This window comes from Mixophyes fleayi, unplaced genomic scaffold (genome assembly GCF_038048845.1).
Source record: "Mixophyes fleayi isolate aMixFle1 unplaced genomic scaffold, aMixFle1.hap1 Scaffold_4098, whole genome shotgun sequence".
Taxonomy (NCBI): domain Eukaryota; kingdom Metazoa; phylum Chordata; class Amphibia; order Anura; family Limnodynastidae; genus Mixophyes; species Mixophyes fleayi.
The window spans coordinates 1-12317 of NW_027448081.1; the positions used below are offsets into that span (position 1 = coordinate 1).

The window sequence follows — 12317 nt, forward strand, 5'->3', positions numbered from 1 at the left end:
TGGAAATCTATTATACACATATATTGCCACCAATTTTAAACTAAAAAGACAGCACTCTTTAAATATAAAATGAAAACTTAAGACACTGTACAGGTTTCATCTGAGTACATATTTATTTGATAAATATAAGGTGGACACAACTAACTACATACAGTTTTGCAAGACTAAAAAGCACAATTACGGTATTTTTGAACATCTTTATGCCTTCACTGTCAGAGTGACAAAGCTACTTCTCTCTGGTAGTGAAGGGGATACAAATATGAATGATTAAATTGTACATACAATGTACAGACAAAATACAGTGGCCCTTTTTGCATGTTGTATTACAGATTGTACCATTTATTTTTAAATTTCCCAATCTTATCATAATATCAAAAATTGTACAAAGAGAATTTGGTAACAATCTTTTTTTTTTTTTAATTTCCCCCATAATCCACTATTTTCCTCATTGTGTTTGTGTTTTACCTCATGTAGCACCTTAAAATACACAGGACTAATGCATGTCAGCTAAAATATTACATGTACATAAAATTAAACAAAAAAAAAAACAAAAAAAAGTAATTTGTTTTCACAAAAGGTCAAAGTATTGTACAGGAGTGGAAACAAATGTTGTGATTTCACATAAAATGCACCCAGCCATCACATTGCCACCCCTCCTCAAATATAGGATTATTTCCACGCCATATGGAAACACATTTTTTTTAAAAAAATTTCTAACCATCTTTTTTTGCAAAATAAAAAACAAACAAATGCACATTCCCAGGAAAATGAATGTGTCTGTGTTTTATGTCTCTACTGTTCATTTACATTATTTACAAAGGGTGTGTGAAGTCCTTTAACCCTTTCTAGATCTGAAAGCATATAGCTGGCAATGCTGTAATCCCTTTTCCCCTCTTTACAGTGAATGGTTTAACTTGATTCCAGTTGAAAATAGCCACGAGAGCGGGTTTTTTTTTGTTTTTTTAAATATAGAATGTCTGCTTGTACTGCGGTACATGGTCCTATGTGTCTGTCATGTCATGAAGGGATATGCATTGCTTTTTATTTGTAATTCTGGATTATATGTAAAAAAAATAAATAATTATTTGTACCAGAAAGGAATGCATTGTCACAACACAGCCTGTTGAGTGGTTAACAAACTTACTGCCAGGTGAATGGCACATTGGGTAAAATCTGGAGAGAAATGTAAAACCCGAAGAAACGATGCTACCTAATTAGTAAAGTATTTGGGGGGCAATGAATAAGTTCTGTTGCTCAAGTTTAATAATCATTGTTTATGCATTCAGCTAAGCCCTGTGCAAGTTTTTCATTATTGGTTATTGGCTACTTGAAGTATTGTTTTATTCATATCCATGCAATCTATTTGCCCTGTATTTTAAGGACACAATGATATTTATCTGGGTGAATAATAATTAACTATGAGTCTACCAGGTTTGATAATCATCTGTGCAATTGTCGGTATAACTGCCAGATTTTAAAGGTGCAATTTGACGTGGAAAGCAAATGCACTACCCCTAACTAACTACATTAATTCAAATGATGGTAACACAGGCAACACACACTGGAGTAAGGGTGTTTACTTTTCGGATACAAGCAACTTCTACATTAGATTAAATAACAGAGCCTTATAACTTGGTGTAACCCCTTCATTTCCACAGCAGCTGGAGTTGTTTCCAGAGCAAAAATCACTGCAGACATAGCTGCAAAAACCCAATGGTAGGGGGTGGACGAGAGGGGGGATGTGTCACACAGACTTCGCATTATAAAAAAAACAATAAAAACACATGAGAACAAACCAGGTCGCAAAGCAACACATATTTCTAAAATATCTGAACATATTTACAATATTTTTTCTTTAAAATAATTGCATATGAACAGCGCTGAGCGCTGCCACCTTACCGTGCTAAGACACCGGAATTTAGAAAATGAAACAACCTAACAAAGAAAACGTGGAGATGCATTTATAAAAGCCTAAAGTTCTATACAATGGAGAAACAAAAAAATAAAGTAATGTCAGGAGTTTCAAACTGCTAGAGAAAAAATGAACAGGTAAATTATTATTTTGCCCTCCCCTTTTTTTTTTCCTTTTTTCGTTAAATAAAAAAAATGTACAAAATACGACTTTGGTGATAGAAAAAGGAAAACAAAAAAAGTCAACAAAATAGGATTGCTTGGTGTGTCATTCACATCTGTACAAGCACAACACACAGGCAAACAAATAAAAACAAATATCAAAAAGGACACAGAAAATGAGCAGAAGAGTGGGAAAACGCTTACATAGAGCCGAGAAGAAAAGGCTTCCATTAAACCTTTCTCTGCTAAAGTGATCTGCAGGAGACTTGTTAACCCTTTTACTTACACAATAGGCCAGCAAAGGAGAAAGGCAATGAAAAACGTTAACAGAGAAAGTAATTAACATTGATTGGCACACATGCACTTCTGTACAAATATAACAACAGTTTTACAGAAGCAAGCAGCATTAACACACCAGAAGCACAGAAACGGTGTCAGATTCATGCATTTAGGCCCCCCATCCCCACACCTCTAAAAGGTACCTTGATCACAAGGTGGCTGGGAAGGAAGATTGCACAAATAACACACTTTTGTTGTTTATGTGGGTTTATATTAAAAGGAAAATAATCACCAGGCAAGTAGAAAAGGGCAGTTTTTGTGTAACAGTCTTGTTGGGTTAAGGAAAATAATTAAGAACAAAAACATAACCCTTAAGCTGCTTTTTTATATTTTTTTAAACAAACATCAATGCCCCTTTTTGCAGCTTAAAATGAAAGTAAATGAGAAAATCACAAAGGACAGCCCAGTTCTTGCTGAAAATGTCAATCTATTTTGTCCCTTAGTTTCCATGCTGTTTGTGTAAGTCTGTGCACTCGATAAACTAATGTCTGACCAGAGGTCTGGGCGTTTTCTTTATGAATGCCACAATAAAACAGGAGGAAATGTACTCTGGCAACAAATGAAGCAGAAGATCCCCAGCAAGGCTGTCCTTTATCTCAGCACTTATGTGTGATGTGAGCAATGTGTTTGCCCAAGGTGCTCACTGCTCGGGAACGTTGTGCTTTGTGTGTGTGTGTGTGTGTTTATTCCATCTTACTCCCAATTTTATGGTTCAGTTCTTCTTCTCCAGCTGGTGTGAGACTGGTGGTGGTGTGGGAAAGGGGGGGAGATTAGCACTGGGCGTCAGTAGGCCTCAAGTCTTCTTAACTTGCCTAGTGAGAGCTTTGTCTTCAAAGTTTCCCACCTCAGTATGGGAAAACCAGGAAGCACCAAGTGTGAGGCAGCCTGAAACCGATTGTTGCCCTCTAACAGCGTCACTGAAGCGCATCAGTCTGAGGCAAACACAGCTGCAAGCTTGCCGAAAAGGCAGACATGATGGATAAGGGGTGGAGTTTCCAGAACTGTGCCTGCCTTTGTGTGTCCTGATCAGCTGAATTATCGACTGGGGAATGGGAAATCAGCTGCAGTTTAGTTGTTCTCAAACAGTGAGAGAAGGTCATCATTGCTGTTGTTGGGCAGATCCGGAGGATCCAAGTAAGAGAGAAGCTCGTCTGGATTAGTTAGTTCCGGAAGCAACTGCAGAAAGGGCATAACAAATAATCATTATGCTATACATAATAGTTACTATTACATGGTCAATCATTTAATTCCACCAACAGATACAGTTTATGATTGCTAGACTTAAGTTATTGTAAAAGCATTTGCATACATCGAACAACTTAACAAATCTTTATGTATAACTTGTTTAGTGGATTACCACTGGGTATACCATGAAAGGCAACCTGATGCAGTTCAGGGGCCGCATGGATGGCCCTCTAACTTTCAAATGGGCTGCACATTCCCAAAAATTTCAGTAATAAGCTTAATTAAAAAAAAAAAAAAAATGGTGAAGCTATCTGTCATTACATACCAGTAGTCATGTTACACAAGTGTTACAAGCTATAACAAACAAATCTGACAATAGATCAGAAAGACACAGGTGAAGACTGAGAGGCCCAGCACCCATATAAGAGAACATGTGCCTTACACTATGCAACACTTGATACCATTACCAAATAGAGATATAATAGTACTTATGTATGGGACAATTAGTAAAAGCTGACAGGATGACATGTGCTGACTCCATGGCTGCAGAACTCCTCCTAATTGGTGATGTGTAATACTACTAATAGGTTTTACTATGAGCATACAGTACAGATACATAAATGATACTCTGTAAGCAGTTTGCACAGCATGGAACTTAGCTCCTTCTTTCCAATTCAACAAAGATGAATATATACATTAATCCCTTTACACCAATCTATTTTGCACAGGTAGACATGCCTGTGGGGTCAAAATCTGGCAGCAAGCACTATAATTTAATGAATAAATTTAACCTGGCTAATGCATAGCATTGTCCATTTAGATTTGATAAAATAATTACAAATACAGTTGTTTCCTGAATTTATTGAAAGAGACACAGAAAAAGTTACAAAATATAAAGCTGTAAAATTGCTCCAAAGAAAAAACAACACCCCCCATCCCCCAAAGATCTCACTATACACCTTTACAACTTTCCCTGGACTTATAATGAATCAAACAAGAGAAATACCAAAATAATATTAATGTACAAGTTTAGGTCTTTTACTAGATGTTAAGGACATAATTTAAACTGAAAGATGACATGCTTGACTAGCAGGAAAGTCACATAATTCACTTGTGCTATGAGTTGCAGTTAACTTTAGTGGTGACTACAGAGTGCCTCATAATTCAGGCATTGGGGTATAAATAAGGGTACTTGGGAACTGAAGCTAAAGTAACGTAATCCACTTTATTTACTTAATGAAACGTAAAATGCATTACGATGCTCTGTTGGTATAGCAGAGTCCAGAGCAAAAGATCACATTAACGGAGCCCCATTTTCCTTTGCAAAACATTAAGAATAACTTGCAGTTGTATCTAAATAAGAGAGAACATCTAGTTTTCTCAAGCACTAGATAAAGGGACTCTAAAGATATCACAGAGATGAGATACAAACAGTTTTAGGACTTCTCCTTTCAAGAATCTATTACTAGAAAGTCTAATGGAGGGCCTAAGACGTATGGCACTCTTCCCTCTTTTTTAAATCACCCATGGATTTAACAAATATATTCTTACAGCACTGTCCAAGCATGGTTGATTTTCTTTTTTTCCCTTGGCTTGTCTTTGACACAATAATAATATGTATTTGACATTTATAAAGGGAGCAGCGTCAGTTGTTTTTAAATAAACAATGCAATGTTTTAATGAGCACACACGTGCAGCTAGACCCACTAGCTGAACGACAGAGAAGTCTGGTATGTACACATGTCACTATGTTCATATTATGATAAATACCTGCTAGTACAGCATTCTCCACTTTATTATTAGACCTGGTGGCTAATATATAATCAAAGTTTGCTTCACATTGCGTTAAGCAACGAGTACCTAGACATAACTGTACATTGTTCAGCTGCTAAATCACAGCCTCTAACAACGTCCTATGAATTTAAAAGATTTAGTGGGGTAAGCAGCCTTTCCCTACATTGCAAGTCTTTGCCTACTAATTTAGTGTGCAGTGTAGCTCACTTTCAACTACAGCAATTTTTAGGTCTTTTGGCTAATGTGGTTATTAAAGGTGCCATTTGCTAGAAACAAAAATATGCACCTCCAATTCTTTTGATTTACATCTCCACTGCGTTTGGCTTTGATTAGGTCATCAGGGCCAAACACATACAGTCGGCTGCAAATGTCTCCTAGAGGAAAAAAAATTCAGGCGCCCCACACAAAAAATTTTGACAGACAAGCGTTGTTTGTATAGAGATAAGTACAGCTGCCTTCCGTGCAGCTGACCCGGGTTCGATTCCTGGCCAACACATGATTTGAACTGTCTTGGTGGCAAACAAGCAAAAAAAAAAAAAGAAAAAGAAAAAAACAGGCCAGCAAAACAAAATCCAGGGTTCAAGGCCCGGCAGGTTCGGTTCCTGACATTATCCCCCCCTCTCGAGGGACGTCCTCCGGACGACCTTTTTCCAGGTTTGTTAAGGTTATGTTGATAGAATTCTCGAACCAATCTTTGGAGCATGGATATTTTCTTCAGGCTCCCAAGATCTCTCTTTTTGGGGAAATTAATGGAAACACTGCTGAAAGAAAGAATTGTAGAATATCTCAAATCCAGCAACTTACAAGTTCCCAAGAAGCAAGGATTTACTTGGGGGAGATCATGTAGTATACATCTAACTGATTGTTTTGACTGTATTACTAAGGGAAAGTTTTAGATGTAGCTAATCTAGATTTTAGTAAGGCCTTTGACACTGTCCCACATCAAAAAATGATAATTTGGAATGCTTGAGATTTGATTCCAAGGTGGTTGTGTAAATATTACATTGGTTGATGGATAGATGCCAGAAAGATGGAGTAAATGAATACATTCAGAAGAGGAAAAGGTTACCAGTGGCGCAGCCCAAGGATCTGTACTTGGACCAGTCCTGTTTAATAGCTTTCCCTTCAATACTACTGGCATTAAAAGGAAAGTATGTCTTTGTTGCAGATGACCCAAAAATATGTAACAGGGTAGACACAGAAGGTAGGAAGGGGTCCAAAATTACTGATGCCCTAGGTAGATTAAGAAATGATCTGGAGTGGCAACTACAGTTAAATGGCATAAAAATCAAAAGCATACACTTTGGATCTCCAAAATCCAAAGGCAGAATATAGTATTGATGACACAAAAATGGCAACTACAGAGGAGGATCTAGGAGACACTATTTCAGGTGACTTGAAGGTATGCAGACACAAGCAAAGCAATGGGGAAGGTTGGTTGAAAGCTAGATTGCATAGTGAGAGAAATTAATATAGCAGAAAGAGAAAGCTGGTGATGACACTATTTAGGTCAAAAGACCTAGAACACAGTATTCAGTTCTGAAAGCTATGTCTCAATAAGGACAGAGTGTGAAGCGTGGGATATGATCAAAATTTTCAAATACATCAAGGACTTTAACGTGGTACAGGAGAAAAGCATTCTATAGAGGAAGAGACATAGAGCAAGGGGCATGCACTAAAATTTTAGGCTGCCAGGTTTAAGGGAAACTTGAATAAGAATTACTTCACCGAAAGGGTAGTATATAGATGGAATAGCCTTCCAACAGAATATTTAAACATGCTTGGGATAGGTATATGACAACCCTAAATCCCCCCAAAAAATATCTAAGGGTCAAATAGGGTTGGAGATTTTTAGAAAAAAAACAAAAACGTAGACTAGATGGGCTGTGTGGTTCTCATATGCCGTCAAATTCTGTTTCGATATTTCTCAATGTATCCACTATCTATAATTTCTGTCATCTTATTCTCCCTTATGTCTAGGCCACTTTCCCGCTCTTTTACTTTCAATCCCCTTATATCTCCCTACCAATTAAATTGGAAAAATATGCTTTGGCACCCAAGACAAAGATGCCAAGATGTGCCCAACCTTCAAGGCTTCTACACATACACATGTCATTACATGTCTGCTACACATCAAGACTGTGGGGTTTAAAATCTTACCATCCTGTTGAGGACCATTTATTAAATATGTGGCTCATAAGAAATTGTAGTAATCAGATGTTTGCTTTCGTTTTCTGAACACTACCAAAATAAATCACAGACTAATTGCTAGGTTTATAGCATTTTTTGTTCTGTGAATCCCATTTCATGAACATCTCCACACCCCTTACCACAAAATTGTGCTTTTTCTCTCTTAAGAAGTGGTGAAATGTCAATTACAAGACTGGCAGTGTGTGTGTGTGTGTGTGTGTGTGTGTGTGTGTGTGTGTGTGTGTGTTGTATTCTTCCAGGTTCATCTAGCAATGAAGTTATGTTTTAAGTTTAATGATTCTTTCATTTCTTGAATAAAAATCAATTAACTCAACAACAGGCAGGGGCATAACTAAAAACTACTGGGCTCCACTGCCACATTTGTAAGGAGGAAGTTTCTACGCTCTCTGCTACATCTCAAGTACCACACAATCCACCAAGATCTGTTACATTCAAAACACATAAAACTGCAACACTCTTACTACATGCTAACTGATCTGTCAAAGGTACCAGAGTTATATTTCCCCAGTAACTGCAAAATCTGATTGATGCCTAAGTAAAATATATGGCAGATGAACTAACAAATAATAATTTGCAGAAGTCTCTACTATCAAAATAATTCTGTTTGAGTCTTGACAGTGGTTTAACAAGCTTGCAATGTTAGAGGAGCAAACTCAACATTGACTCATTAGTCTTTGGCTTAGGCCTACAATTACCAATTAGTGACAGACTATCTACCATGCAAAGTGAAGGCCTTTTATAGGTTTAAGAATACACATATAATATATGCACAAACTTACATCCAGTGATGGCTCTGGCATATCAGGAGGTCCCTGTCCACCAGGCTGACCTTCTAACACAGACGAAGGGTTAAAGGCCATGTCCCCATGTGGGTGGTTGGCAGACTGCTGTGGGTGTCGAGGTTGAGGTGCTGGTCCACCATGATGTAAAGGCTGCCCAGGCTGGCTGCCTGGGTGAGGCGGGTGTAAACCCTGAGGCATGGTGCCATGAGGCTGCTCAGAATTTCCCACATGAGAGATCTGTGGAGAGAAAAAGCAAGGAAAATATATTGAGTGTGACCTCAAGTAATCACAGGGTACATATGACTTCCTTTCCCTGAAATTATATTTATAGCAGGTAACAAGACATTTTATACGTCTAAATAAACTGTTGCAAATAATGAGGTAAAGCAGCAGCATCACTACTTACAGAGTCCTGCATGGAGTGGCTGAGTGGTTTGTCCAGCGAAGACATACCACCAGGCATGTCAGGTGGGTGAGAAAGCTGGGGCCCATGCATAAAATCGTTCATCGATGTCCCACCAGGTGCTCCATGGGGAAAGTCAAAGTTGCCATGACCTTGGTAATTGTTACCTATAAACAGAAAGTTTATAGGCAACATAAATAAAGTTGAGCAGAAAGTAGGGGCATGCTTATTTGCCATTGGTGTTTACAACAAAGTATAAATATCATTATCAAACACAAACACAAAACAATATCCCCACCCACCAATACTGAACAAATAATCATTCTGAAAGTTTCAATTTAATAGTAAATCTAAAAATGTAATATTAAAAATTCATCCCTTATATAATGTTTCATACAAGGAAGCATTAGGAAACATTACTTTATTGCTCTGAGGTATCACAAAATCATTCATCAAACAAGTACCCATGGTAGAATATTTTTATTAAATAAATGTGTGTTCCATAAAATATCTTATTTTTACTTCACAGTGGGCTCTTATAAAGGTAAAGGTCTTATAACTAGAGTGTGCCCAAATAGAACAGTACAACACTGGTTAGACATTTTTTTTTTAGCTTCATTCTTGATTTATAAGTCTTACCTTGTCCAACATATTCATTGTTACCGCCGCCTGGGGGAGGAGGCAGAGACGGGTAAGGTGAAGGGCCAGGCCCCAGTGCTGCAATCATCTCCATAACATTGGGCATGATCATTTGACTGGGACTCATAGTCTTAACCTCTTGGAGGGAATCCCATCAGGATCATCCTTGATGTGAATTTCGGACTTGATGGGTACCGGCCGCCAGCTGCAGGTGGGGTCAATAGTTACCTCTTCAAATTCAGAGCTGTGTAATAACAAGAATGGCAATATTAAAATACTTTAAAGCATATAAAAAGTGTTGTTGGTTAAATAAAGTATAGGATAATATAATTTGCTATAAATACTGAAGTACTTAATACGCACCAACTTTAAGTGATAACAACACTAGTTGCGGATATGTGATAACTTAATGCACTACAAACCATTGTAAAATGGGTAATATAATGTAAACAATTTTTTTTTATTGTTATACGTTTCTTTGGATCACACAGAATGAAATATAACCATGGTTAATTTTCCATAGCACAGTGTAGGACGGGAAATCTGAAACCTATGGGAAGTCCAGTGTGGACAACTTCCTGGGATAACAAATGAGATAAAGGTCAAATTCACGGAAAAAGGATATAAAACTGATAAAGACAAGGCTGTATTCAAACTAGAGATGTACTTACTTCTGTATTGCGTTCAGGATACCCCACATGTACTGATCTACTTCAAGGCCTTCTAAAAGGGCTGTTTTACTGTAGGCGAGAGAAGCAGATGTCTAATATTAAAGAGGGAATGCATTCAATCAATAGAACATACGGTTCATTGTCTGACGAATGGACAGAGAGCACATCACACACATAGGGAGCTGGTCTGGACGGCATTTCAACAGACCAGCAGCCCTATTCTATTTTCCACAACAGTTAAACAATGTGTGGGAAAGACTGCATTTGCTGGGAAACTTGTTTTAGTAACAATGGCAACACTAGACTTAACTCCCAAAATTATTTACATAAAATTAGCATAAAAAAAAAACATTACACTCACTTGCAAACAGGACACCTCCATGTTCCTCGCTCACAGTTGAGCTGTAGATAGGACTCTAGATCGAAGCACTATAAAAAGGAAGGGCTCATATTAAATCTTGGGCAAACAATGTAAGTATTTCACAGAAATATGAACAGCGTTATATGAAAGCAGGTGGTTTCTCCGATACACTGACCTGTACGTGTTTGCAGTCGTGTCCCCGTGCAGGAAGTTGGATCCGCCTAAATGTGATCGGGCATTTCAACGAAACTTTAATTGCTGTCTGCTCTACTCCATCCTCACCATTCAGAGCTGCATTACCAGACGAAGCTGCTACACTGCTGAAATTCCTCTTTACTGCATGGGCAAAAAAGTAACGTATAAGTATACAAAATAAAACTTTTAGCAACATGGTGAACATTCACATGCTGTTAATTCACTCAAAAATGGTACAATCCTGAAAATAAGTTTCTCAAAATTGTACAAGTATCTTTCTCTAGTGATATAACAAAAACATAATTGTGACTATGTCCCTTTTACTATATTATTTTGCATAAATATATGTTATAGCTAGACCCAATGAAATATGAACACTCTTACTTATGGTGAACATCAGTAGAGGTAACTTACTTTTTGTGATACAGTGTTCAGCTGGGAGAAGCCTCTTCTTCAGCAAACCCTGCAGTACTGAACGTACTGAAGGCCGATGAACTAACTGAAGCACGAACAAGTGCGACTGTGAGACACAAAAGTAAGATTCATTATAAAAAAGCCCAACAACAAGCACCTGCCCTCTAAACAGTAACACTCTATAAATCCAACATAGAGATTAGATATCCCACTACCTTATTACAAGCATTATGGAATAATAATCTAACAATAACAATCACTCTTTGGAAGGGTTACCATAAACAACCCAGCCAAACACACAAACCATTTGCTATTCTGAAGCAAAGTGTGAACTGTATTATATTACTTTTCCTCGATGTCTTAGTAGCTCTGATAAAAATCTGCTCACTGCCTGCTGCCATTTTTAGAGACTGACAAACCACATCCCAAGTCACTGAAGTGCATCAGTAAATATAAATGGAATATATAGTATAGTTCCAGCAACATTGTAAGATATCGTCATGGCAGATACCGTATTGCATTCACACATATGATAAGGAGTCTTATATGGGTGTTAATTACAAGCATTTCCGCGTGTGTGTTAGGGAATTTAGACTGTAAGCTTCAATTGAGCAGAGACTGATGTAAATGGTTACATATTTTCTGTACAGTGCTGCAGAATATGAATGCCACTATATAAGTATAAAACAATAATAATTGATTGTGTTCACTTGCAAAAATTGTTATTTGCTTGTACTACAGATTGCTCAATAGACAGTACAGTTCCGGAACAGAAGTGGACACTTACACAACAACAAGCAGTGACAGTAATCTGGATGGTGTTTCGGCCTGGCTGGCAGACGTGCTTGAGGTGCAATGGTTTGTGGAAGTCTTGTTGTCACCGCGCTCGATGGTAAGAGGAGTGGCATTGACGCTGACCTGCACAGATGCCTGGCCAGTTCGTGTTCATTTGTCGGTCTTCATGATGGTAGCACTTAAATTGCAGCTCCAGGTCAGACCTGTGTAAGGCAACAGTAAAATAAACAAACAATATAAAATGAACTGTGCATACCACATTGCAATTCAAAATCATCTGAATTTACTGAAACATAGAAGTGTTCACATACTTTCAATTCATATTCAAAAAAGAGGATTTTTGTATTTACGTTAAATCCGTTTCTCTGATTCCGTCTGGGGGACACTGCTTACCATGGGTTGTGGAGGGAGCTCAGGAGTTGGCACCTAGCGAGGAAAAGGCATTGTTCATCACA

The 12317-nt window shown here is 37.8% G+C and overlaps 1 pseudogene; it reads right to left on the reverse strand.

The window, feature by feature from the left end:
* Positions 1-90: 90 nt before the first annotated feature.
* Positions 91-12213, reverse strand: LOC142134179 (zinc finger MIZ domain-containing protein 1-like; annotated as a pseudogene).
* Between the last annotated feature and the right edge of the window lie 104 nt (positions 12214-12317).